This window comes from Tamandua tetradactyla, chromosome 6, assembly GCF_023851605.1.
Source record: "Tamandua tetradactyla isolate mTamTet1 chromosome 6, mTamTet1.pri, whole genome shotgun sequence".
NCBI lineage: Eukaryota > Metazoa > Chordata > Mammalia > Pilosa > Myrmecophagidae > Tamandua > Tamandua tetradactyla.
Window position 1 is genome coordinate 154758066 of NC_135332.1, and position 26915 is coordinate 154784980.

The window sequence follows — 26915 nt, forward strand, 5'->3', positions numbered from 1 at the left end:
TCACCCAAATGACTATTTTTCTAGTTGTTTCAAGCAACACTGAAGATTACCTAATACTTCTTTCTTTTCTTGGCTTCTCTGTATTTCATGTCCTCTGGCACTCAACAGCTATAATTAAAGTGAAGTTAGAGGAGAGGACTCTTCTGCTTACCACTGTTATCTGTCCCTATTTAGAGTCTTGTTACCCATTATGAGGCTGAAAGAAGGAGGGATTGGCTTGTGATTTTTCATGCTGTGTGAGCAAGTTTTGCTTCTTTTTGTATCAGTTTGTTACATTTGACCAACAAATTTAAAGAGAATAACTTGATTATAGTCTGTGTCACATATAAATACATGTGGGTTATATATATATTTGGGTTAATTTTCTGATATAGATGAAAAGCATGGAGAAGGTAGTATGCAGACAATAAGGAGCTGAAACTTTTGCTGCACAATGCTATATGCTGGAAATCAAATTTTGTCACCCAGGTATCCGTTTTATATTTTCATTAGGTGAAATGAAAGTAACTGCAATTAAAGCTGAAGTATCTTAAAAGCATCACACTCTACAGAACATCAAACTGAAAACATATCAAAGAAAGGAGATTGATGAAAGGAATCTTCCAACATGGTTCCTCATTAATCAATGAAAATTAATTACTTTAAATGAAACTTAATCTTGCCCCATGGCACTAACAATATGAACTCAGATTCTTTTAACATTTCCCCAGTTGTTTATAATATAGAATTTAAACCTCATAAGTGCATTCTATTACCTTTGTCTTCCTCTACTCATTTTCAATTCATATTAAGTATGATACAATAAATTTACTTCAATAAAATAAATAAATAAATACAAACTCTGTCCTAAAATTACACTACTCAGGAATACTTTTAACAAAGCTTTGATGTGAAATCAATAACTTGATCACAATCTTTATCTGAGGTTAGAAAGGACCATGGAGAGATAAGGTTGTATAATAACTGCCCGATTTTCTTAAAGATAAAACAGCCATCAAATAGGTAAGTATTAGGAAAAGTAAAATTCTTACTCATTTTCTTTTTAGTTTAATCCTATCTCTCCTTCATCATTCTGTCATGTTCTAGTTTGCTAGCTGCCGGAATGCAATATACCAGAAATGGAATGGCTTTTAAAAAGGGGAATTTAATAAGCTGCTAGTTTATAGTTCTAAGGCCGAGAAAATGTCCCAGTTAAAACGAATCTATAGAAATGTCCTATCTAAGGCATCCAGGGAAAGATACCTTGGTTCAAGAAGGCCAATGAAGTTCAGGGTTTCTCTCTCAAGTGGAAGGGCACATGGCGAACACAGTCAGAGTCTCTTTCTCATCTGGAAAGGCACATGGTGAACACGGTCAAGGTTCCTCTCTCATCTGGAAGGGCACATGGTGAACACAGCATCATCTGCTAACTTCTTCTCCTAGCTTCCTGTCTCATGAAGCTCCCCGGGAGGCATTTTCCTTTTTCATCTCCAAAGTTTGCTGGTTGGTGGACTCTGCTTCTCATGGCTATGTCGTTCTACTCTGTTCTCTCTGACTCTCTTTCTTTCTCCAAAATGTTTCCTCTTTTATAGGACTCCAGAAACTAATCAAGACCCACCCAAATGTTGTCACCTAATCCAGTTTAACAACCACTCTCGATCACATCACATTTCCAGGGAGTTGATCTAATTACAGTTTCAAACATACAATGCTGAATAGGGATTAGAAGAAACGATTGCCTTTACAAAATGGGATTAGGATTAAAACATGGCTTTTCTAGGGTAGATATATCCTTTCAAACCAGCACATGCCACTTTGACATAGTAATTGGTCTTACCAAATGAAAAATGACTCATTTTAAAAAGATTATCTAATGTTTTGGAAAATCTTTCCTAGAACATTTAGTCACATAATGTAAAAATCTGTGTTGATTCTATGGCTTTACATACTTAAATCTTCAAATGAATATGCCGTGCCACCATTACTATTCATATGTAAGGGATTTCTACAATGTCATATATTTTTGAATAACTTTCACAGAATTTCATAGAAATTCCAGAACTGCAACCTGGTGGAACTCAAATATTTAATGATTTGGTAAAAGACCCAGTGTTATTTCATTTTGTGTTCTATCTTTTTTCCTCCATCAATTAGCACACCTGCCATGTAAAATATTTGTCACAATTCCTTGTAAGAAATGATAAATTCCCTTTATTTGAGGAACCAATTGAAATGACTTTCATTAATTTCAAGAAACTACAGTTAGGTCACCAAATATAAAAATAAGGAAATAAAAGATTGCAATATTTGTTAATTCCTTAGCTCTACACTTAGTCATTTCTTGAGGATAGACAAGGACACTCTACAAATAAACAGAAATTAAAATACAATTGGCATTGTCACAAAATATGAAGGTTCTGACTATATATATATTTATATATAGTATGCATATATATGAGGATATATATTTGAATATATACATATATATGAACACACACTCAGACAGAAAACACAAGGCCTCTGGGTCAGGGCAAAAGACAGTTAATTACAGTAAAAGCAGCAGCCAAAATATGTGCTGCATCAGTTCCCCGAGTTAGAATCTTCACATGGTGAGGTGGTAAGAGTTGGAAGGTACCTGCACATGAAGTGGGATACATTATAGGAGAGGAACCCAGAAATTTAAAATAATGAAAAAAGAACAAACAAAAATACTTCTGATTTTATTTAGGGCTATCCATCTTCCTCTCCCAAAAGAATCTGTGTGTGTGTGTGTGTGTGTGTGTGTGTGTGTGTGTGTGTGTGTGTGTGTGTGGTGGTGGTGGTGGTGGGTGTGGATGTGTGGATTGGTGTTGCTAAGCTTTACCATCCTTTGATGTCTATATATAAACATTTGTACACTGACTGTAAATGCCTTTGATCAGAGGACTCAGACTACAGAAATGTGAGATAGTCACAGAGAATTGCCCATATCTCTTAACAGTTGGTCTTGTATTTTCTAAATTCTGAATTAATGTGTCCTTCTCTTATGCGATACTTTTGCTTTGGTTGGCATCTGTCAGAGGGGTCTGGAGCTTGACCTTCAGATTAAATCTAACCTCTACTTGCCTCCCTTCCAAACTGAAGGCCCTGGGATCTCTTCAGAATGTAATTATTTTTCTTTTCTCAGTGTTGCTTATTTTGGGGTTTGGCTATTTTGCTAAAAGAACTCCATGCTTTGGAGTAGATTGTCTCCCTTTCTACTTCAGCTGGAATTCTTTTTTTTAACTTTGTTTTCTTTTTGATTAGCAAATGAGCTAAAGTTTAAATCCAAAGTAAATGCATTTTTTACTCTTTTATTCACTTTTTTTTTATTAGCAAGTACTCTGTGCCAGATATCATGTGGTTATCACCATTATCAGCATACAGAGATGAGCACATCACAGATTCTCCCTTAAAGGAGGTTATAGTCTAGTAGAGAAAGACAAATTTTCAAAAAATTGAAATATGTTTGGAGTATATGCTACAAATATATAAAGGGTTAATCAAGTGAGATGAATTCAATTCTACCACATATGCTAGGAAGGCTTCAGAGAAGAAATTAACCTTGAAAGATGAAAGGTGTTGGCCATTTGGATGGAAGCTGTAAACAATGAGGGGGAAAGGCATTCCAGGAGAAGGACCAGTGTAAGAAAAAATGTGGAGACAGAACTAAATGTGACATTTGGAGAAACGTGAATAACCGAACACACAGGAGAGCAGGCTTTGAAGGGACTTTAGGAAAGGGATAGTGCTAAAGACAAAGATAAAAATCAGGTCATGGAGGCTCTTAAGTGCCGTACTAAGGAATATCTATTTTATTCATTGGACAGAAGTTTCATGACATATTTTCTCAACAGGAAAATTCTTCAGTGTAAATTGCCATAGTTAAAGATGTCAAACTACCACTGTAGATAATAAAATGCTTAAAGCAATTGTGGGGACCACCTGTTAATATCTGCATCTTAAAAAGTTTTGTCTAAGTGTGAAATGCGGGTTAAAGGAGTATAAAACTGGAGGGAGAAGCACTAGTTAGAATAAGATTGAAGAAATTCAGTTAAAAATAAAGAGGGTCTGATTCAAGGCAATATTTGAGGGGATAGAAAAAATGAATATAAAAAGTACCAAGGATGACTAATTGGTTATGGGGAGACAGACATTAAGGGACTAGTTGACTGTTGATCCTATCCATTGAGACTATTTTGATTTCAGATTTACTTACTCTCAATGACTGTGGTATTTTCAATAAGATAGGCATAAAAATTGTCCCTATCTCTCAGAATTGTGATGAAGATAAACTAATACATGGCAAGTAATACATGATTGATAGCTGTTGTTGTGATGATGTTTTTATTATATTCATTTATTTACAGTTGGTAAATAAATAACTGTGTCTGGAACTGGAAAGAGTGATTTTGCTTGTCCAAATGAATTAGAAATAATCTGCATATGTTGGATACAGTATTTCCGATTCCCTCTTACTGGATCTTATGGCTCCTTTTTAATTTCTGCAGCAATTACTTCTCTAAGTCATTCATCGGAAGTTATTTTTGTATGAAACTCTTTGCTGGCAATGGTTGTGGCTCACTCTTTTGTATGCTTATATGCATCATATAAATTGCAATCTTAATATACAGTTGAAAATATTTTCATGTAGTTTGTTCAAGGATAGGAAGGGGAAAGGCTTTTGTAATGGGTTGAAATATGCTATGGTGCAGAGCCCAAAGTCAGGCATGAATATACCTGGATTCCATCCCAGCTTATTTAGTAACCAGCAAATAACAGATGTAGAATGATGTTTGTTGGCTTCTTTACCATTTTCAGGGAGGTAGACCATAACCTTTCTAAGGTTTCTTCTAACTCAATCTAAAAAGCATGGGAGAGGGATGAATCTTTTCATAAGCTGAGATATGCAAGAGTAATGGTTTTAGGGTGAGATGTCAGAATTGGGAGGGCAATGGGCTGATTGCAACATATTCAAGTAAGGTTGCTGGGTGAGCACCTTCACAGCAGTGACTTAGATACTAAAATTGAAGTTGACTCAAGGAAGATAAAGTTTACTATGTGTAGAAATTCCCGAAATTTAGGGCAGACACAAGGCTTTTTTTTTTTTAATTTTGGAGGACAATTAAGGCCTTGCAGAATGAATGAGACTGTGGAGTTTTGGTATTTTGTCAACAGATGCTTAAGGACACTGAAGCCTAAGAAACATCTTGTTTTTGATAAGTGAGTTTTTTCCTTTAATTTGAATATTAGCATGTTCATAGCAAGGAGACTTACACTTTAATGCTAAGGTTTGAAACATAAATGTCATAACTAGGGTAAAGGCATGGCTTGATCTCCTGAAAATAGAAGAAGGTAAGAAATATCAAACATATTTTTGGAAAATAAAACAGTTTAGGTAAAGGACCTTTCATTGGCATCTCTTCTGCTGCTTTTCTGTTGGGAGATACAGATTGAAGTACAACACTTAGCTCTTTCTTGAAAGTGCTAATAGAACAAAGTAGTTATCTTTCTATAACTATACTACTCTAATATAAAGTCATGTTCAATTTTTGGACCTTCATAATGGAGTCACATTTGTTTTTCATTTAAAAGCATTCAGGATTCCGTTCTTGGGCCTATTTGTTATTTAATGAAGCCCTAACATGTATTTGTTTTTTAGAGTTTGGTAAGTTTTGTCAATTTCAATAAAATTTATCTATTTAGAAATTTGAGTCTTTGTAAATTTTCATGGTGCTCCGATCTCTGTTGGGTGCTCAAAGCTGCTTCTCTGATATCATTTCAATACCAAGGGATGACGTGCTGTCAAGAATCCAAGCCATTTGAGCTCAGCGCTAGGATTTAGAGTTTTCAGTTTGATGAGTTTTAATGACTCCATTGTGGTTCAGAGCTATGTACTCCAGAAAGGCATATTCTTAAACTTAATGCATTCCTGTGATTTGGAATCCCTTGTAAAAGTACAAGGGACCTTTTGATGAGATTACATAATTGATGGTGTGGCCCAGATGAATCAGAATGGGTTTTAATCTTATTGCTGAAGGCCTTTTGGGGAAGGTAATAGAAAGAATAAAGCAGGGGAAGGACTGGGGAGTCAACAGGATCCAGAGAAGCCAGCCAGGAGAGGCCATCATTTGTACTGTCATGCAACAGAAAAATCAAAGACCCAGCCTCATTGGCAGCCAGTCCCAGGACATCAAAGTTTTCTAGGAGAAAGCACCACCTTGATGACAACTTGGTTTTGGATTTCTCCTCACCTCAAAACCATGAACCAAGAAATTCCTGTTGTTTAAGGCAACCCATTGCATGGAATTTGCTTTTACAACCAGGAAATTAAAACAGACTCTTATACCATATCATTTGGGCTTTTTGGAATGCTCTCTTTTGAGTTCACTTTCCCTTTTTGAATTGCTTCTTTGTTCTAGAATTCTATATAAATGAAGAATGTTTTAGGTTCCCCTTGTCATTAGGCAAAGTAGGGCATAAATAGACATTATCCATTTTACATTGATGTCAAGTCTATAAAAAAGACACTGTCATGGGCTGTTCACCAGGAGATAATGTGGGGTTTAGAGTCAAAGGACAAATGAATAATGCTTACTATTTTTTTAAAAACTTTTTTTTTTAATTTTAGAATATAACATATATACAAAGCAAAAGAAAGAAAATAGCAATAGTTTTCAAAGCACTCTTCAAGAAATAGTTACAGGACAGATCCCAGAGTTTGTCATGGGCTATCATACCATCATCACAGATTTTTCTTTCTAGCTATTCCAGAACATTGGAGGCTAGAAGGAATATATATATATTTTAATCATCACTTCCCCCCTTTTTTTGTGAAAAGTAACGTATATACAAAAAAGCAATAAATTTCAAAGCATAGCACAGCAATTAGTCATAGAACAGATTTCACAGTTTGGATGGATTACAATTCCACAATTTTAGGTTTTCAATCCTAGATGCTCTAAGATACTGGAGACTAAAAGAAATGTCAATATAATGGTTCAGCAATCATACTCATTTGTTAAACCCTACCTTCTTTGTAATAACTCCACAATCACCTTTGATCTTTTTCCCACTTTTTAAGGGTATTTGGGCTTTGCCCATTCTACCTTTTTCACACTGGAAGAGCTTTCAATACTAAGGGGTCAGGAGACAGAACTAACTGATTTTCTGAAGAAGCTGAACCCTCTACGTTTCAGGACTTATGTGGTCCAGGGACCCAACTGGAGGTTGTAGGTTTCTGGAAAGTTACCCTCGTGCATGGAATCTTTGTAGAATCTTTTATATTGTCTGCCCTAAGTGTTCTTTAGGATTGGCTGGAATGGTTTTGGTTGGGGTTTGGCAAGCTATGATAGGTAGCAATGACTAACTAAGGTTTGCATAAGAGCAACCTCCAGAGTAACCTCTCGCCTCTATTTGAACTCTCTCAGCCACTGTTACCTTATTTGTTATACTTCTTTTCCCCCTTTTAATCAGGATATCATTGTTAGTCCCATGGTGCCAAGGCCAGACTCATCCTTGGGAGTCAAATCCCATGTCGCCAGGGAGACTTTAACTCCTGAATGTCATGTCCCACGTAGCAGGGAGGGCAATGGTTTTACTTGTACAGTTGGGCTTAGAGAGAGTGAGGCCACATCTGAGCAACAAAAGATGTCCTCCAGAAGTAACTCTTAGGAATACCTATAGATAGGCTAAGCTTCTCCGCTACAAGCATAAGCTTCACTAGAGCAAGCCTCAAGATAAAGGGCATGGCCTAGTGATTTGGGTGTCCCTAATGTTTGACACAGTATGAAGGGTTTCCCCAATGGTAAAGTTTAATAGTTTCATATTTTTTCTCCCATTCCTCAAGGAACTTTGCGAATAGTTTTTGATTATCTGCTTAATATATTCTGGGATATATCCAGGCATTATATTAAGCTATACAAGATTAAAGGCCCTCATTTTTGTTCTGGGCTCCCTGTGTTTCGATGGTTTAAATGAGCTATCTGGACAGGTTGAGTTAGATTATGTGCTACAGAAAATTTAGGTTCCTTTGGTCTCAAAGAGTAGGTGAAATTCTAAAATGTAGACAATGTCTTCCTTACCCCTGTGTTCTGAATTGCCTAATCCTGTCCTGATCACCTTCATTCTTACCTCTGAATACCAGGTTATACAGATATAAAGTGGCCTCTAAAAGTCCAGAAATTATAGCTACCATTCCAGACAAAATGTGACTGCTACAAAAAGAGCTTACAATCTAGGGCCCTGTTTTCTTATAAGCTGAATAATGCTTATCTTATATGCAGTTTTCCCACTCTATTGCTTAAGTCTGCCTATGGCAGCAACGTGTGGCCAGCCACGAGTTCAAGGCTTAGTGATCTAACTAACTAGTTTTCTATCTTATTGTAGTTGATTTCCAATGTTTACATACCAGAAAATATGTAAGAAATATGTTTCTATACTATATTTATAGAAATATAGTATTTTGAAGTGTAATAAGAGATTCTGATACTTATATTGGTCATGCTGCCAGGATAAACCAAGTTTACACATTTTGTTCATCAATCCACTTTATTCAGCAGCTCTTTATTGTGTGGGAACACTGCATCAAGTATTCTACCATTACTGATATGGCTGCTGCTGCAGTTGCTTTTGCAACTGCTACTATATTTAATGCAGACTTTCAAATTGCTGGACATACCGTTATATACTATCTCATTTATGGCTTCAACCTATCGTATGAGGTAGGCCTTATTATTTCCTTTTTGTAGATAAGAAACCTGGGGCCCAGCAACATTAAGCAACATGCCTTATCACACAGCTAGTAAGTGGCAGAATTTAAATTTTAAAGCAGGGCATCCCAAGTTCAAAGATCAACTGCTTAACTACAATGCTATACTTCTATGCTCTGGAGAGAAAAATAAAAATAATATACAGGTCCTATTCTCAAGAAGAAAGTGAAGAAAGAATTATACAGCACATACATTCTCAAGAAGCAAGTGAAGAAAGAATTATACAGCACATACATTTGATAAACTGTTATATATATTCTAAATAAAGTCTTCTTAGTGTATATTAGCAACACTAAGTGTTGAGGAATTAACTAATATTTAATTAGCTTGGAACATTTGGACAAGGGCTTATGTAATTCACTGTTACTCCTTTTGTCACTGTCTCACAGTACAGTATTGTCTTCTTCATATGTGGGAAAGGCGTGCATAATACTTAATGGTACATTAGGCTTTTGAGAGTTCTCAGAAATGTCATTTTTTGTGCAACAAATCCCTGGATAGTCTAAAGATCCAATAGTTAGAACTGAAATTTCTAAAAATTAGAATCATATTTAAGATGTACAAGATAAATGATCTGTTATTGATTTCAGTTATCATGCAAATGTTAATCTGTCATTTACATATAAGCTAGATATTTTCAAATATGATGAAAAAATCACAACACATTGAATACATGCGACATTTTATTTTTCAAGGGGCTAATGCATGGACCTACCTAAGTCATCAGGTAACTGGAATTTTCAGATGGTTTATTGCTTATAGATGAGTAAATTTCAGTGCTTCCCCCAGATCGAGAAATTGGAGCTAGCAAGATAGTAATTGCCAAAGGGACTAAGTCAATTCTACAGATACTTCTTTCTGTAGTGGGCCTGCAAAGTATATTTTTTAGGACACAGATAAAAAAATAATCTTTCAGAAGAAAATATTGAGACTTTGCCCAATTTTCCTGCCTGTTTTCTTTTTTTGTTTTTACATGGGCAGGCTCCAGGAATTGAACCCGGGTCTCTGGCATGGCAGGCGAGTATTCTACCACTGAACTACCATTGCATCACCCCGCCTATTTTTTGAAAACTAAATTTTTTATTCATAACCTTTCCAATTGCTCCCCAGAAACTGCTCCAAGTTTGGTTGTTTAGAGCAGGAGAAAATATTCTCCTCCCCACATGAAACTGCCAATTCATAAGATCATCACATGATTCTCAAAGTATGGATCATTTCAACCAGGGCTTTTAAAGATGCATATTCCTGAGTTTTTCCTGGACTTCTGAAATCAGAATTTCTGTAGGTAATTCAAGAGACGTTTCATTTTAAATAAACACCAAAATTAATTATATACTGTACCCCAAATTTTAAGAACTAGTAATGCCATGATTTAATTTTGCTGTTCATGCTCTCTCTGCATGTAGTCATTTGATGGCCATCTTGCCCTTCTCCTGAAATAAAATCAGGTTAACTAGAAGAGCATGAATTTTTTCATCACTTAATGTTGGCTGTTTTGTGCATGGAAATCTCCAAAGAGCTTTGGAGTATAGGTTCCATAACCTGGACAAGTAACTGTGTTCCCTGGTTCCATCATGCTTTGTCTTTTTTTTAGACATTTGTTTTATTTTTTTTCTCCCCATGACACCAGGGCATTGACACAGAGGTTTTATGTGTGCTGACCATCATTTGCTTTCTCATACCAGTCTTATCAACTCAATGTCCTAAAAGTTGTATACTCTGATGTTGTTAGAAGGGTGATCCTTGGTTCTGAATCAATCATAAGTCAGGCATTTGGAGACTGAAATATTATGCTTTTATTTAAAAATCTGATTAGACAAAATAAAGTTTAAATATATAGCCACATGGGCTTCTGAATATTGTGCCAGAGAATTAAAACTACTCACACAGTTACAGCATGTATATGAACAGCGCTCTGCCTGGAAAACCTACCCCTGTGATAGAGACCATGTATTCCTCCCACTGAAGGGCTGGCTTCACAACAAAGCAAAGAGATACATGGAGTATGTCCAGCATATATTTACAGAATCCTCAATCAATAAGACCTTCTTACTCCCACAGGTAGGAATGATTAGTTAGGGATGTAGAAAGAAGCCAACAATGCACTTTAAGGAATCTATCCATTTCAAAATATGAGGAACAAAAAGTAAGTTTAACTCTTTAGATGTTGTTCTGAATTCCCTAGCCTGGTTATGAGTGAGTTATCTTTTGGCTAATGTGCCTTGCTTTGCTAAAAGCTCCTAGTTTCTGGGTACCTCATTTCTATAGTCACATTCCATTCTGTCGCTTGATCAAAAGCCCTTAGCTAACTCATGTTCAGCTAGTTATTGAGTGCCTACTGTGTTCCAGATCCTGCTCTATACACTTTACATCTAGTTTCTCATTTACTTCTCACATGAAATCAATCATGTTGGAATTACCGGCAAATAACATTACATTACACATTTCACAGATATGAACACTGGCATATAGAATTGTTAAACGACTCACTTAAGGTCAAAATCTAGTCCATGTCAGAGTCAAAGTTTAAATCTCAGCACTCTGGCTCCAGCCTTTCATTCTTAACCACTATTAAAAATGTCAATCAGCTTCTATTTGTACTTTATCTTTTTTTTGCAATTGTCTGACTCTTTCCCTTTGCTACCACTTCTGCCTGTTTCTCCTGTGTTCCCATTAACTGCCCCTAGTCCCTCTCTTCATATCATTTTTATTTGCAGTATACTATATGACAAGGGTTTTATGGTTGTATATTTTAAAATATTTGACCAAAACAAAAAGAAACATCAACAACAACAATAAAAACCAATGAAGGGCATAAATTTTAAAAAATACAATGTAAAAGTTGTACACTGAAACTTACAAAGCTCTGATGAGAAAAACTGAGGAGCTAAATAAAAGGAAACACATTCCATGTGCAAATATAGAAGATGTGATACAGAAAAGATGACAATTCTTCCCAAATTGATTCATAAATTCAATACCACCCTTTTCAAAATTCCAGCAGAGTTTTGATTTTTGTTATATTTTTGCAAAAATTGACAAGTAGATCCTAAAATTTACATGGAAATGCAAAACATCTTTGCAGTTTATGCTAAAACCATTTTGAAAAACAAAAACACAACTGGAGTGACTTATAAAGTTTAGAGTTTTCACGACAGTTTGCTATTGGCATACACATAGAGATCAGTGGAACAGAATTGAGAGTACAAAAATAAATCCTTATAATTACAGTCAATTGATTTTTAACAAAGGTGTCAAGGGAACTCATTGGAGAAGGATAGTATGTTTGGCAAATAGCACAAGAAGAACTGTATATCCACATTAAAAAGATGAATTTAGAGCCTCATCTCCCATCATATGTACAAATTAACTAGAAATTAATCATATGGACCTACATGTAAGGACTAAAATGATAAAACTTCAAGAATCCAAAGTAGGGGACCTTTGAGGCTTTGGATTAAGGAAAAGTTTTATGGATATGGTACCAAAAGTACAGCCCATAGAATGAAGGCTTATAATTCTGTATAGCCTAATGTAATGCTTGGAAACATCCCAGAGTATGTTGATCAATTAGATAACTAAAAAGTATTGGCAAAGTCCCTTGAGGAATGAGAGAAAAAATATGCAACTATTAAACCTCAACACCAGGGAAACCCCTGATAACTGTCTCAAACATCAGGGTCACCAAGTCAATATGCCAAGCCCTTGATCTTGAGGCTTGCTCTTGTGAAGCGTATTTATGTAGCATAGAAGCTTAGCCTACCTATAGGTATGCCTAAGAGTTATTTCCAGAGGAGTTCTTTTGTTGCTCAGATGTGGCCTCTCTCTCTCTCTCAGCCCAACTCTGAGAAGAAGATCAGTACCTTCCCCCTTACATGGAACATGACATCCAGTGGTGAAAATCTCCCTGGCAACATCCCAGGGATGAGCCTGGCCCTGGCGCTGTGGGATTGATAATAACTTCCTGACCAAAAAGGGGAAAAAATTGTAACAAATAAGGTATAAATAACTGAGTTCAATAAAGTCAGGAGGCTACCCTAGAGCCTACTCTTATGGAAGCTTCAGCTAGATGTTGTTATTAATCATGGTTTGCCAAGCCCAAACCCAAACCATTCTTGCCAACCATAAAGGATACATAGGGCTCTATCTGAGAGTCTACAAATGTTCTATGCACAATGATGACTTTCCAGGAATCCTACAACCTCCAGATGTGTCCCTAGGCCAAGTAAGCCCTGACACCCAGAGGGGCCAACCTCTCCAGAACATCACCTAGTTCCATCCTGCTATCCCCTGTTATCAACAGCCCTTTCCAATAGGAAGAAGTTAGAATGGGCATAGGTCAAATACCCCTAAAGCTTGGGGGACAGATCAAAGGAAAAGGTGGACTGATAACAAAGAAAATCGGATTTAACAAATAGGTATGACTACTGAATCATTATATTGATATTTCCTTTTGTCTCCAGTGTCTTAGAGCATCTAGAAGGAAAAACTTAAAATTGTGGAACTGCAACCCATACCAAACTCTGAAATCTGTTCTGTAACTAATCGTTGTGCTGTATTTGGACTTATTTTCCTTTTCTGTACATATGTTATGTTTCACAATTAAAAAAAGTACAGCCTATAAATAAAAGATGAAAGTGATAAATTGGAGTTCATCAAAAGTAAAAACTTTTGTCCTTCAAAAGGAACCATTAAAAATAAAAAAGATAACCAACAGACAGAAAAGTAATATTTGTAAAATCCATTTCAAGTATAGGACTTGTATCCCGAATTTCCCAAGTTTTCTTACAATTCAATAATAAGATGAATAGCTCAATCAAAAAATGAGCAAAAGTGAAATCATACATTTCACCACTTAAGCTTTATGAATTGCTAAAAGCACGCGAAAAGATGCTCAACATCATTATTCATTAGGAATATGCAAATTAAAACAACAATGAGATGCCGTTCCAACCCTACTAGAATGCCAATAATTAATAAGGCAGGTAACAACAAATATTGGCAAGGATGTGGAGAAACAGGAATCGTCATATATTTCTGATGGGAATATAAAATAGCGAAACCATTTTAGAAAGGAGGTTAGCAATTTTTCAAAAAGTTAAATTTAAAACTACCATATGACCAAGAAATTCAACTTAAGTATCACTCAAGGAAAGTAAAAACTCATGTTCATACAAAGGCTTGGCATGAATGTTCATAGACACATTATTCATAACAGCCACAAACTGGAATCAACCTAAATAGATATCAACTGCTGAATGGATAGACTAAATGTGCTCTTCATAAAATGATACATTATTCAGCAATGGGAAAGGATTAACTGCTGGCACACACATGCTACTTCATGGATGAACCTCAAAAACATTATTCTCAATGAAATAAGCCAGACCAGACACAATAGACAACATATTGTATGATTCTATTTATAGGTAATGAGCCAAAAGTCAGATTTATAGAGTCAGAATGTTGATTAGTGGTTGTCTCGGGTTGGGGATGGAATGGAGATTAACTGAAGATGAGTATGAGGGATCTTATTGGAGGGAATGAAAATATTTAAAATTGATTTAGGGTGATGGTTGTACCACTTAGTAAAGATACTAAAAATTAGCAAATTATATACTTGAAATATGTGCATTTTATGATATACAAAATATATCTCATTAAGGCAGTTAAGAAAAATAAAAACAAAAACAAAACTATGAGGAATTCTGCTTTAGGCTGTAGGAACTTGCTCTCTGGCCTGGGCCCATCATAACTAGGCTATTTTGGCAAGCCTGTTAGACTCCCTTGAGTGTAACCAACTTTGATTACATGCTGTTGTTCAGATTTGCTAAGGAGTAACTTAATATGACATGTGAGAGAAGACTGATGTTTTGGAGTTCTGATCAAATCGCTCTGACTTATTGATGAGTGTTGTCAATTGGGAAAACCAGACTTCCAAATTTTCTCTAGAGTTCTGGGCTTCATTTTGTAACTCTGACTTTGTATGACTTATTTATATGCACTCTCTATTTGAAAATTTTAAAATAAATTTTATATATTTATAAAATGAGTAGCTTTACAATAGAAGCTAAAGTGGGTCCCTTCAGAAGAAATTCAGTGGTGATAAAAATACTACTCTCAGTCACTTGCCACTGGGCTTCAAGCTACTGAAGGGGGTTGTTTTTAGTAAAAGGAGATTTGGGAAATACTGTCTCCCCGAAAACATGTTTAAAATTGATTGTGTGAAGAGATATTGAAAATCTTCAAAAACAATGTTGACTATTCTCTTTCCTTCTTTGTACAGTAAGTGATAATAATAACATTTTGATACTACATGAGTTTCTTTTATAGCTCTATAGTCTGCACTAGATATCATTTGGTTAATTATTTAGAGAAATTAAACAACAATGTTTAATTTTCCAAACGACTTTTCCTAAATACATGAAAACCATAGGTGCTTTGTATCTCATACATTCAACATAATTTTTGCTGAGAGGATCTAAAGAACAGTGCATAGAAATAAACGGGATGGAAAGAAAACATCTAACATTAAATAAAAATGAAAATGAGGCAAAAATAATGTATAACACACAACAATCCAAACACTTTGAACATATAAAGTGATTTCTGGTAAAATGTCTTAAAAGAGATGGGTTTCCTCTTTTCAAAGATCTTCTGAAGCAGAGTTATGTGACCCAGTGACAGAATGACTGTCAAGCTGCCTATAATTACTGGGTCACTAGGGTTTAGCATGCTTTTGGGGTTAGAAAGATCCAGTAGGAAATCAGTTGCAGAAGAGAGAACTGTTGAGACACCACAGCTAAGAGGGATGTGTCATAGAGTAGTGCATAGTTTTTGTGAAGTCCATAAAGTACCTTTCAACCATCCCTTATTATGAAAGATCTGCCTGACTGCCTCCTCAGCCCCTCGTGCCAGAATCCAACAGCCTGGAACCCTCTGAAAGCATCTGCCAGGGATTACATCAGATTCTATCCAGAGAATGCTGAAACATATGAACAGTGAGTTTCAGTAGCCAGAAGAAAATACGGGAAGGACATAAATATAAATTTAGAGCTGTCTGAAAGAAAATATCCCTGTGTTTCTCCTCAGTTGCAGAGGGAAAAAGAGAGTAAAAGAGAATTTTATTGTTTCTTTATTTATAGTACTCAGTCAAGAAACAGTAAATTTGATCAAGATAGCCATACTACAAATACAATTGAAAGGAAAATCAAACCAACAGACTAATAGAGGAAAATGAAAGTGATGACATGGGTGAGTGATATAAATTTGGCTCATCTATTACTCCGTTGGCCTACTAAATCTTTTCTACCTCAATTTGTTAATCTGAGGAATAGGAATACTCATCATCTGACAATTCAGATGATTGGCCGTGTTGGCAATCATTTGTCAAAAGCCAGAGAAGCATTTTTCATTTATATTTCAATTTGTAAAATGTGTATGTACTTAGTTCATATTTTATGCATATGGAGGAAATGCTCAGAACAATGAAAAATGTCAAGTATTCATTCTTACGCTGCTGGAATATCACGAAATATATCTTAAAGAATTCTCTTTTTTTCTCTTCAGTCAGCAGGTACTTATAGCCTTTTACTAGATATTTGTAGAAAATAAATAACTATAACATAACTGAAATCCTGAAGTAAAAAATTTATTTTGTGAGAGTAGAAATGTGTACTTTGGTCCCAAAGCCAAAGGCTAAAAGCCCTGAGGTTCTGAGGATAAAAGCCAATGGCCATAAAAATGACCTCATCACATAGTGTTTTTTTCAGCATCTACAGACTAAAATGAGATAATGCATGTTAAGTCTGGTGCAGCGACGGTGCTCAGGAAATGGGAATTATCTTCTGCCAAAGGATGGCTTTTTTTTTAACATGGGCAGGCACCGGGAATCGAACCCGGGTCCTCGGGCATGGCAGGCAAGCATCCTTACCTGCTGAGCCACCATGGCCCGCCCCAAAGGATGGCTTTTAAAAATTATTTGTATATTTTTTGGGTATTGGGACCAAGAAACAGCTACTGATATGACTCTCTATGCTTCTTTCCATCTTCCCATCCTTCTCCTGACAAGATGGAAAAAGGAGAAGGAAGTGAGGGTCGGGAGCCCTTGGGGTTTTAACCTTGCTTCAGCTGTTAGGCATGATGTGATTATTCTCTACAAGTCTCAGTTTATTTATCCAATAGTTTTCCAAAGGATACCATTAAACCACAGCAAATGGGATTGCTGTGGTATGTGGTTTTAGTTATTTTTACAAAGTATCTCCCTTTATTGGTTTTAAGCAAATATCAATTTTTGTTTGCTATAAATCCAACATAGGAAATCCAAAACAAATAAGTAATTCTGTTTTCCTCCCTCCCTTCCTCCCTTTCTTCTTTATCTATTTCCTTATACTAGTCATTCATTAAAAATGTATATGGCTGGCAGGGAAAAGTCATTTGCCATATATTTGCTAAATGAATAAAGGAATAAATTTAATCCTTAAGACAATCCTAAATGATAGGTAGTATGTTCATTTTGTAGACATAGAAACCAAGGCTTATATAAGTTAAGTTAGCCAAAGTTCATACAGCTATTAGAAATAGACTCTGCATTTAAACCCAGCTCTTATCACTCTCTTAAGCCTATGATCTTTCCAGCATGCATCATTGTTTTAGTTTGCTAATGCTGCCAGAATGCAATGTAACAGAAATAGGTTGGCTTCTATAAAGGGGATTTATTAAGTTACAAGTTTACAGTTCTAAGGCCATGAAAATGTCCTGACTAAGGCATCCAGAGAAAGATAACTTGAGTCAAGAAAGACTGATGATGTCCAAAATGCTTCTGTCAACTGAGAAGGCACATGGCTGGTATCTTCTGGTCCTTTGACTTCTGGTTTCAAACAGAAGGCATTTTCTTTCTGCATCTCCAAATGTCTCTGTGTCGGTTCTGAGCTTTTTTTCCAAAATGGTTCCCTCTTAAAGAGGACTCCAGTGAGTGGATTAGGAGTAGGTGGAGGCACATCTCCATGGGAACTACTTAATCAAAAGGTCCCACCCACAATTGGGTGTGTCACACTACCATGGAAACAAAATGTCCCACCCTAAACAATAGGTCTGCCTCAACAAGATTAGATTAGGAAAAGAACATGCTTTTCTGGGATACATAACAGTTTCAAATTGGCACATCCATCATCTTACTATTACTTCCAAAAATGCATAAACCAAGTTGTTTTTGCCTTCAAAGAGGTCACTGTCTAATAGGTTTCATTATCATTATAGTCTGGTTAATAGGCTGCAATTTTCTTATCCTAACTGAAAATATTACTGGATATTTGACTCTTAGACATTTTTTTTTTTTTTTTTTTTTTAACATTGGCAGGCACCGGGAACCAAAACCAGGTCTCTGGCATGGCAGTCAAGAACTCTACCACTGAGCCACGTGGCCTGCCTTTGACTTTAAGACTTTGAAATCTAAATTTACAACTACTGAGACAGTTTGAAAATTGTAATTTCAACTTGGGTGTGTAGTATATTGCACACAAAAATCTGCTGATGTCTGATTGATTTTGTTATTCTTATTGCAGTGTTGGCCTCTAGATACTAATCGACCAGTCATAAGTATCCTGTCTGAGTAAAAAGAAGACTCATTTATGAAACCTGAAAATAAACTCTCCTTGGCTACCTTCTGAAATTATTCTAGCAGGAGAAGGTGACATGGACCGATGAGTGACTTTTGTACATTTAAGAACTTCTAGTTCATTGTTAAATAACTTTTATGAATTACAGATATTTATTAGACTGGGTTTAGAAATAAAAGTAGTCCAAATTTAATTTATATACATAATATGCATGAATGATAATTTAAAAATTCATATATTTCATGCAGAATTGTCATAAGAAGTCTGTTTACCTGATATGTTCATTCTAGGCATCAGAATCTTGACTTGAGTTGTCATTTGGCTCGCATCAATCATACCTAAATGAATTATTTTTATTGAGAATTTATGTTAAGAAAAGACTTTTTAAATAATGATTCAACATCAAATGGAATGTTCTTTATTTAGAAGCAGTTAATATTAATATAGTACATGTAGAACAATGCACGAATTCTGGTTTACTAGCATATTGTTGATATTCTGAGTTAATGCACTAATTGGAACTCTTGGTTGCAAACATCAGAAACCTATTTCCACTAGCTTAAGCAAAAAAAAAAGGAGAGCTTATAGAAGAGAATCATGATGTGTATTAGAACCTAAGGCAGGAACATAAAGATGGGCACCAAGAAAATCTGAAACTAACTTGAATGCAATCAAGCTTCCCTTTCTCCTTTTTTTTTACCTGAACTCACTTACGAATATCTTCTTCCCTCTTCTCCATTTTCTCTTGCCCTTATGATCTTTACAGGCAAGGTGGCTTAGTTCTTTGCTCCTTGCCATAGTGGAATAGTGGTTAAGACTTGCTGAGGTTCCCATTTTCTCTTTATTAGTTTCAGTTCCAAATTAGGGAAGACTTTTGGGGGCAAACTCTTGGTCATGTGCTAAACCTTGGACAAAGCCCTGCCCACAGTTACATTGTTAATACTTATTTTGTTATTAGCTACATCAGTTTTCAATATCGAGCAACTTGGTGTGTGTGTATAGGGGAAATTTCTAAGTCCCAAAAAGTATAGATAGGAGCAGGAGAAGTTGGGTAGACAAAAAAGAAAGGATATCCACCTCATCCAAGACTGGATAGATAAATGTTTCTTTACTGTCCAGTTTTGCTTTTTATGTTTTGTTGTCACTACTTGGAAAATAGTTGTATATTATCCTGAGAAAATGACATTTTACTTCCTGCATTGCACTAGCCTCACTTTCTCTGGCATCCCCTTTCTAATTCCATCATAGTTACTGATACTTGAGATTTTACTGTTTTACTGTCTCATAGATTCATGTCTAACACAGCTAGACAATTCATTCTCTTGGTCTTCCTAAAAATCTTAGATAGCAAATTGTTTCAATAGAGTCACTGACTCAGTTAACATTTGCGTGTCTGTTAAACTCTTTTCTTAGATATTGATACTATCTTTGCTCAGAAAACCTGACATCACTTGAGTATACAAGTGAAATTCTTGTATATTTCCCTGAGGTTGTTTCTTCCAAGAGTCTGACTTACACTTGCTAGAAAATTGACCCCTCTTGTTTCACTGCTGTTAGCACTAGTAGCAGTGGCTCTAGCAGGTGGGTGGCAGGTGGTCATTCTAATGTTTGCCAGCTCTAATTGTGACCAGATGCCTCCACAGCTGGTATATGCCAACCCCAACACAATGGATATTTATATAATTTATACACAATGGATATATATATATATATATATATATATATATATATATATATATATATCCAAATCTCTCTCACTCTCTTCCTCTCTGAATATATGTTTCTCTAAATATACAGTAACTGGTTTATATCAATTTAGGCATAATAGAAGAGTTTGTCAGAAATTCTGCAGGAGGTGTTATGTGACAGATATCTGTCTACCGTTTTAAGAGAAGTGTACCTTGTAGCTTTTCTGTAACACTGTAATTTAGGTGGCAGAGCCTGATTATATAGCAACTGGGCTTATTCTCCCCAAAGAAGGCCAGTCTGACAGAACTTCTTGCATTATGTTCTGGATCACCGCTAACAGTGAACAAGTTTCCAAGCTTCCTTCCTTCTCTCATCAAAATGACATCAACTATAAGATAAATGTGTCAGTGGAAATTATTGTGGTTTTACAGAAACCTCAGAAAACTACTCCCATGAATTTTGAAACTGATAGTGGAGGCCTAAACCTCTATTTCTTAATAGAGATAGGAATTGTTTGAGAATAAGTGCTATTTGATGCTTTGTAAATTGTGGGCACTTAAAATGGCAAATCTCCTCTGAAGCTCTTTTCCTGAAGTTATGATATAAAACTTTCTTTCTTTTTGATAAAAGGCAGAGCTAAATTCCAGGGTCTAATTTTGTGTGAATGTGTTTGCTTCTATGCTGCAATACTGCAAATAAAATATCTCTCAATTTGGTGACATTTATGCTATCGAGTCTAGATAGATTTGCAATTTTCATTACTATGGTGACTCTAAAAAGGGTAAAATGAGCTAGAAGAACTTCAGCTATAATTATGCAAATAAAATAATTACTATAGAAACATATTTCACTTCAGAAAGATAAAAGAGAGGGTTCCTCAGGGAGGTAATGGGCAAAATGCATATGGAAGACAACCCTGCTAATAACCATAGGAAAATGGAAGGTGAAACATTGTAATAAAAACATAATAATTGCCTATTTTATGATGCAAGCAGTTCCTTTCTTTGATCACAGGAGAGCACTGTTCATCTATGAAACATTTTGTTTAAAGGGAATAACTGGAGACTTTATGATCCAGAGAAGGTTTGATGTGGCAAATTATATAGCCCTTACTATTGAATCATTCTATAAAGAAGAATACGTTCTTCACATTGGAAAATGGATATATATGTACAAGATTTTGTGAGTTGTCAGTGTGCTAGTCTCAAAATCAACTGGCATAGATACATAAATACGAATCTTACTAGTGTAAAGATGTAAGATTCTGGAAAAGCCTAACATGCAAGATATAGTTCTTCCCAGAACGAAAGTTCAATCATCTTTTGCAATATAAGTTTATTATTTAAGAATGAATCTCAACTAAGTTCAAATTAGTAACATTTAACATAACTATTCAGTTAATTTAAGTACCCAAGATAACTTATGAAACTCGCTGTGGATGTGTTGTGCAAGTCAAGTATCATAGTATGAGAATAGTGATTCAAACTACATTTTTCCTTTGCAAACGTCAGGGAAATTTAGAAAAGATGTGGTTATATCACATGAGGCTATTTAATAAGTGATTTGGTCCTTTCACACAGGAGTTGTGAACAGGAAATATCATCCCGAGGCTTATGTGCGTCAGTTATATAAGGAAGTTATAGTATTTATGGACCATTTAACTTGCAGAATGGCAATTCAAGCAGGGGTTTCTTTGATTGATTTGAACTTATACCAAAACTTGTAACAGAAGTTAAGTTGGAGAGTTTGGTCTGTTTTCCTTTATCAGTTTCTAAATTTAAATCCAAAGTTATCCTTTATGAATGGAAGCTTCAGAGTCCTATAACTAAGAGAAGGTCAGGAGCAAAGCTTGGAGTTACTTATTCCATCTTTCCTTCTCCCCTTATTAATCTCTAACCACCTCCCCTCTGTTCTTCCTGTTTTCCCTAGCCTAGATTTCAAGCTTTCATAGCTGCATGATTGGGTTTTGTGTTCTTAAATTTCTGTCATTGCTACTTTGGCTGATGAGGTGAGTCTATACTGTTCCACCTCCCTGAGTAGCTGTCCAGGAGCATGAGAGAGAAGAGATTTTCCTAGAATTCTCTGGAGTACACCCTGCCAAATAAAAAAAAATTGTCTAATGCAATAAAAAGTAATGAATCTTCTTGCTAATTTGCTATATTTATTACTAACACCCCTAGTTTCCCAGCTACCCTAATATATTCTAACATGTAATGCAGGCAGTGAACTTTAAGTAAATTCCTTCAAGATTAATTTTTCTCAAAATTTTTATTAGCAGAATCCCACATACCTGTGAATTTGGATGTGACTAGAATGTTAATTTAAAAATTTTTAATCCTGATGTGCCATGTTTAGCATATATAGTCTGAGATAGCTAGATGGAAAAAGAGTGTTAAAAAACGGTTTTAAATGGCATAAAATAAATTAAGCTTCATTTTCATATAAAATCATCTAGAACAAAAATCAAAACTGAAAATCCTTAGATATCCTGAACTGTTTTTTGAAAAAATAAACTGCATGCATTTATATTTGGACATTACTCATAATTGATTTCTATTTCTGCCTTTCGCCAGATTCTGTTATCACAGTTTCAATTTATCTTTCTTTTCAGGGGACCATGTTCAGTATGCTGAATTGACTATCCTTAAAATTTTGAAGGTATCTATAATATAAAATTCATTAAGAATAAAATACAAGTCTGAACAAAATTGTAGACACCTTTAGGAAAAGTACAATGTATTTTCCAGAAAAATACCAGGATCATGGTATTTAAGACAGATAAAACAAATAAAATGATAAAAGTAGGTGGATTGTCATACTGTTTTCCACAATGACTGCACCATTTTACATTCCCACCAATAATGTACGAGGGTTTCTATTTCTCCACATCCTCTCCAGCACTTGTTATCTAACATTTTTTAATGGCAGTCATTCCAGTGGTTGTGAGATGGCATCTCATAGTGGTTTTGATTTGCACTATGACATCTGACATCATTTCGCATGTATTGGCCATTTGTATATATATATTTTTTGGTGAAATGTCTATTCAAGTCTATTCCCATTTTTTAAAATTAATTTATTTTTTTAATTTGTTGTTGTTGAGTTGTAGGAGTTCTGGGTATATTCTGGATATAATTCTTTTTCATACATGTATATATGGTTCCAAATTTTCTCCCATTCTGTAGGTTGTCTTTTGACTTTCTTGATAAAGTTCTTTGATGCAAAACATTTGTTAATTTTGATCAATTACCATTTATCTATTATTTTCTTTTGTTACTTGTGTTTTTGGTGCAAAGTCTAAGAAACCATTGCCTAACAGAAGGTCCTGAAGATGTTTCCCTTTGTATTCTTTTAGTTTTGTTTCTTTTATTTAGGTCTTTGATCCATTTTGAGTTAATTTTTGTATATTGTTTGAGGTAGGGGCCCACCTTCATTCTTTTGCACATGACTATCCAGTTTACACAGCACCATTTGTTGAAGACACTATTAATTCCCCATTGAGTAGACTGGTACCCTTGTGAAAAATCAGTTGGTCATAGATGTGAAGGTCTTTTTCTGACTCTCAATTTGATTTATTATTCTATATGTCTGCCCTCATGACAGTACCACACTGTTTTGATTTCTTGTAGCTTTGTAAAAAGTTTTAAAATCAGGAAGTATGAATCTTCACACTTTGTTTATTTTTCAAGATGGTTTTGACTATTGGGGAGCCCTTACTTTCCATATAGAGATTTCTCAGAATGTTAGGTATAGAATTATCATAAATCCTGGCAATCCCACTTCTAGTTATATACCCAAAAGAATTGAAAGCAATAACTTGAATAGATATTTGCACACAATGCTCATAGAGGTATTATTTACAATTGCCAAAAGGCGGAAGTAACCCAAGAGTCCATCAACAGATGAACAGATAAGCAAAATGTGGTATACACACACCATGGGATATTTTCCATCCATAAAAAGATTGGATTTCTGATACATGGGACAACATGAATGAACCATGAAGACATCATGTTAAGTAAAATAGATCAGATCAAAAGGGCAAATATTGTATAGTCTCATTTATATGAAACAAGAAAAAAATAGGCACATTCATAAATTCAGAAACTTAGATACAGCTTACCAGGGGCCAGTTGTAGGTGGGAAATGGGGAGTCGTTTAACTGGTATGTGGCTTCTGTTTGGGGTGATGGAAAAGTTTTGCCAATGGATGATGGTGATGGAGGCACAACTTTGTGCAATTAATTAAAACTATTGAATCATTCATTTGAAAACAGATAAAATGGGAAATTTAGGTTGTATATAAGTTTACAGAAAAAAAAAACCTAGACCATTACAACAAAAGAGTGAACTCTAGTGCAAATTATGGACTATGGTTAATAATATAACCATGATAATGTCTCATCAATGATAAGGTACCCCAATAATGGAAAATATTAATAATAGGGGAAACTATTATTCCTATAAAAACTCATCTATGGGTGAGGTGGGGTATAGGGGATTCTGTACTTTTGGCATGTATTTTCTGTAAACCTACAACTTCTCTAATAAAAAAGTAGGCAAGGTAGATTGTTTTTTCAAAATTTAGAAGTTATCTTTTTTGGTCTGAGTAGGCACAATATAGCAATGAAAAATTAAACTGAGTAAAGACAAAATCTTCATGATCGTGTCAACATCTCCATTGTTTGTATTGTTTTGGTTAAATTTTAATATTTTTAGAAAATATGCAATGAAATAAAAATAGCACACTTATAATTAATGGCTTTGAGGATCCAAGCTTTCTTCCAGTCATCAAATTCTTTTTTCCTATTTATAATTAATTACTTATACCTTTTTTTTGGTAAAAATAGACTGGATTTCCTACTTCTACAATTTGTTACTTGGTAACGTTCTTTCTTAACTAATACTTAGTTTCAGAATTACTTACATAACAGTGATGCTTTTTTTTCCAAAAGAGACTCTTTCCTTCTCTTTAAACTATTCCATTATAAATCAAACCTTTCCCCCCAATATTTCACTTACAACTTTTGCTATAAAATGATTTTTAAGAAGTATGAGAGTTGAGATCTCAAAGTGGAATAATCCCTCAGATATGATGTCAGCTATAAAGCCATATCTGCCTTGGTTAATGAGTATTGTAACCCACACTCTTTTTTTTTTTTTTCATTTAAGGAGAACAGCATCATGGGATGTTTCCTGTTAATCTTTTGATTAAGGCCCTTTAGTGATTAATGACTTTATATTACTTTTTTGTATATGATATCTGTTATTTGCAATTTTAAGGACTTGTCTTCTTTTTTATTCTTAAATGCTGGATGTTGGATAGATTTAAAGTATCATACTAGGTGACAATCTGCAACATTTACTGTCTATTTTGTAGTGTTTTGGATTCCTAGAAGTCAAAAGCTGAAAAATGGATTTAATGACAAAGGCCCTTGAAATAGAAGCAAACGATCTCTCTGAATCAAGTAGGGCTTTAGTTGTTTGCCAGAAAAAAACAACTCTGGACAATTTAAGTTGAAACTTATTTTATAGAGAGAATATTTGTGCTTATAGGATCAAACTGAGGGCCAGAGACAGACTAGGGACTCTGTAGCCAGAAAAAAAATATGGTGCAAATAATATCTCAGTAATGCTGCAAGAGAGTCCACCTACTGCTGTTAGGTAGGACTAGTCAAGAAAGCCTGGCTCCAGCTTCACCCCAGATCATACCACTGCTTCTTGGGATTTCCCCACTCCCTCGTTTCACTGACTCAGAGCTTTGGTGAGTATATTTGATTGGTGAGCCTACGACTTGTGATTACTAACTAGGTGCAGGGGAACTTCAGACATGAGTTTCTGGCATTTTCAAATCTTATGGTGGATAAAAAGATTCATAAGGCTGAGTATTTTACAAACATTGGAAGGAAATTAACACACTGAGCAACCAAAAAAGATGACAAAATCCATGTATTCCCATACACTTGCTTCTCTTCACAATGGCCATTTGTGATAGGATGTTGGCTCTTACATTCAGATGAAAATGGGTAATTGCATAAAATGTTATATGAAACCTCTCCTTTAGGGAATACCCCGATGTTAACTTCAAATCATCCTCATTCATAATGTACTATCATATTAGAATGTAGTATGTGTGTGTGTGTGTGTGTGTGTGTATATATATATATATATATATTTATTTATTTTGCATCGGCAGGCACTGGAAAACGAACCCGGGTCTCTGGCATGGCATTGCTGAGCCATCATGGTCCTGAATGTGGTATTTTAATCATTAATTCAAAGATACATTTCACCTTTCTCAATCCCTTAATAATAGTGAGAGATGATAAAAATATAATTCTGGAAGTAAGACCAAAAAACAGACAAGGAAATGAAAAAATGACAAGGATTGCTTGAACCCTATATCAGGCTCATGGGTTATAAAAAAGCCTTATTATGCAAAAAAAGATATACATTAACGGCAACATATATAATTGTATAATATATATATAATTATACATATACATATACATATGTATAATTATACATTATACATATACATATATAATTTGTATCATATATTACAAATTTTAAATAAAAAGAAGTGACAAGCTTTTTCTGTGTTTACTGAATTGACTGTTAAAAAAACTTCAACTTTTAAAATAAATATACTTAATTGTCCTCTGAAGTTGTTCAGTGGTACTCAGTTTAATGTTATAAATATGCTTTCAAAGCACTTTTCAATATCACAGTCACATTCTTTCTTCACAAGATATGTGAATACAAAGGAAGGAGAAGGAGATATTTACAATCTTCACAAAATCTTGTCTGACCCCAAAGCTGAGCTCAATGTTTTCAGGTCT

At 35.0% G+C, this 26915-nt stretch overlaps 1 long non-coding RNA gene across 12 annotated transcripts in view; it reads left to right on the forward strand.

Moving 5' to 3' along the window:
• LOC143686445 (uncharacterized) overlaps positions 1 to 26915 on the forward strand; it is a 275383-nt gene that overhangs the window by 55216 nt on the left and 193252 nt on the right. For 10 of the 12 annotated variants that reach the window (XR_013177151.1, XR_013177143.1, XR_013177146.1 and 7 more), the window contains 3 exons: positions 15914 to 16022; positions 18332 to 18456; positions 22686 to 22732. This is a non-coding gene — a long non-coding RNA (uncharacterized LOC143686445). The remainder of the gene's footprint in view (positions 1 to 15913; positions 16023 to 18331; positions 18457 to 22685; positions 22733 to 26915) is intronic. The other 2 variants (XR_013177153.1, XR_013177144.1) reach the window with 2 other exon arrangements.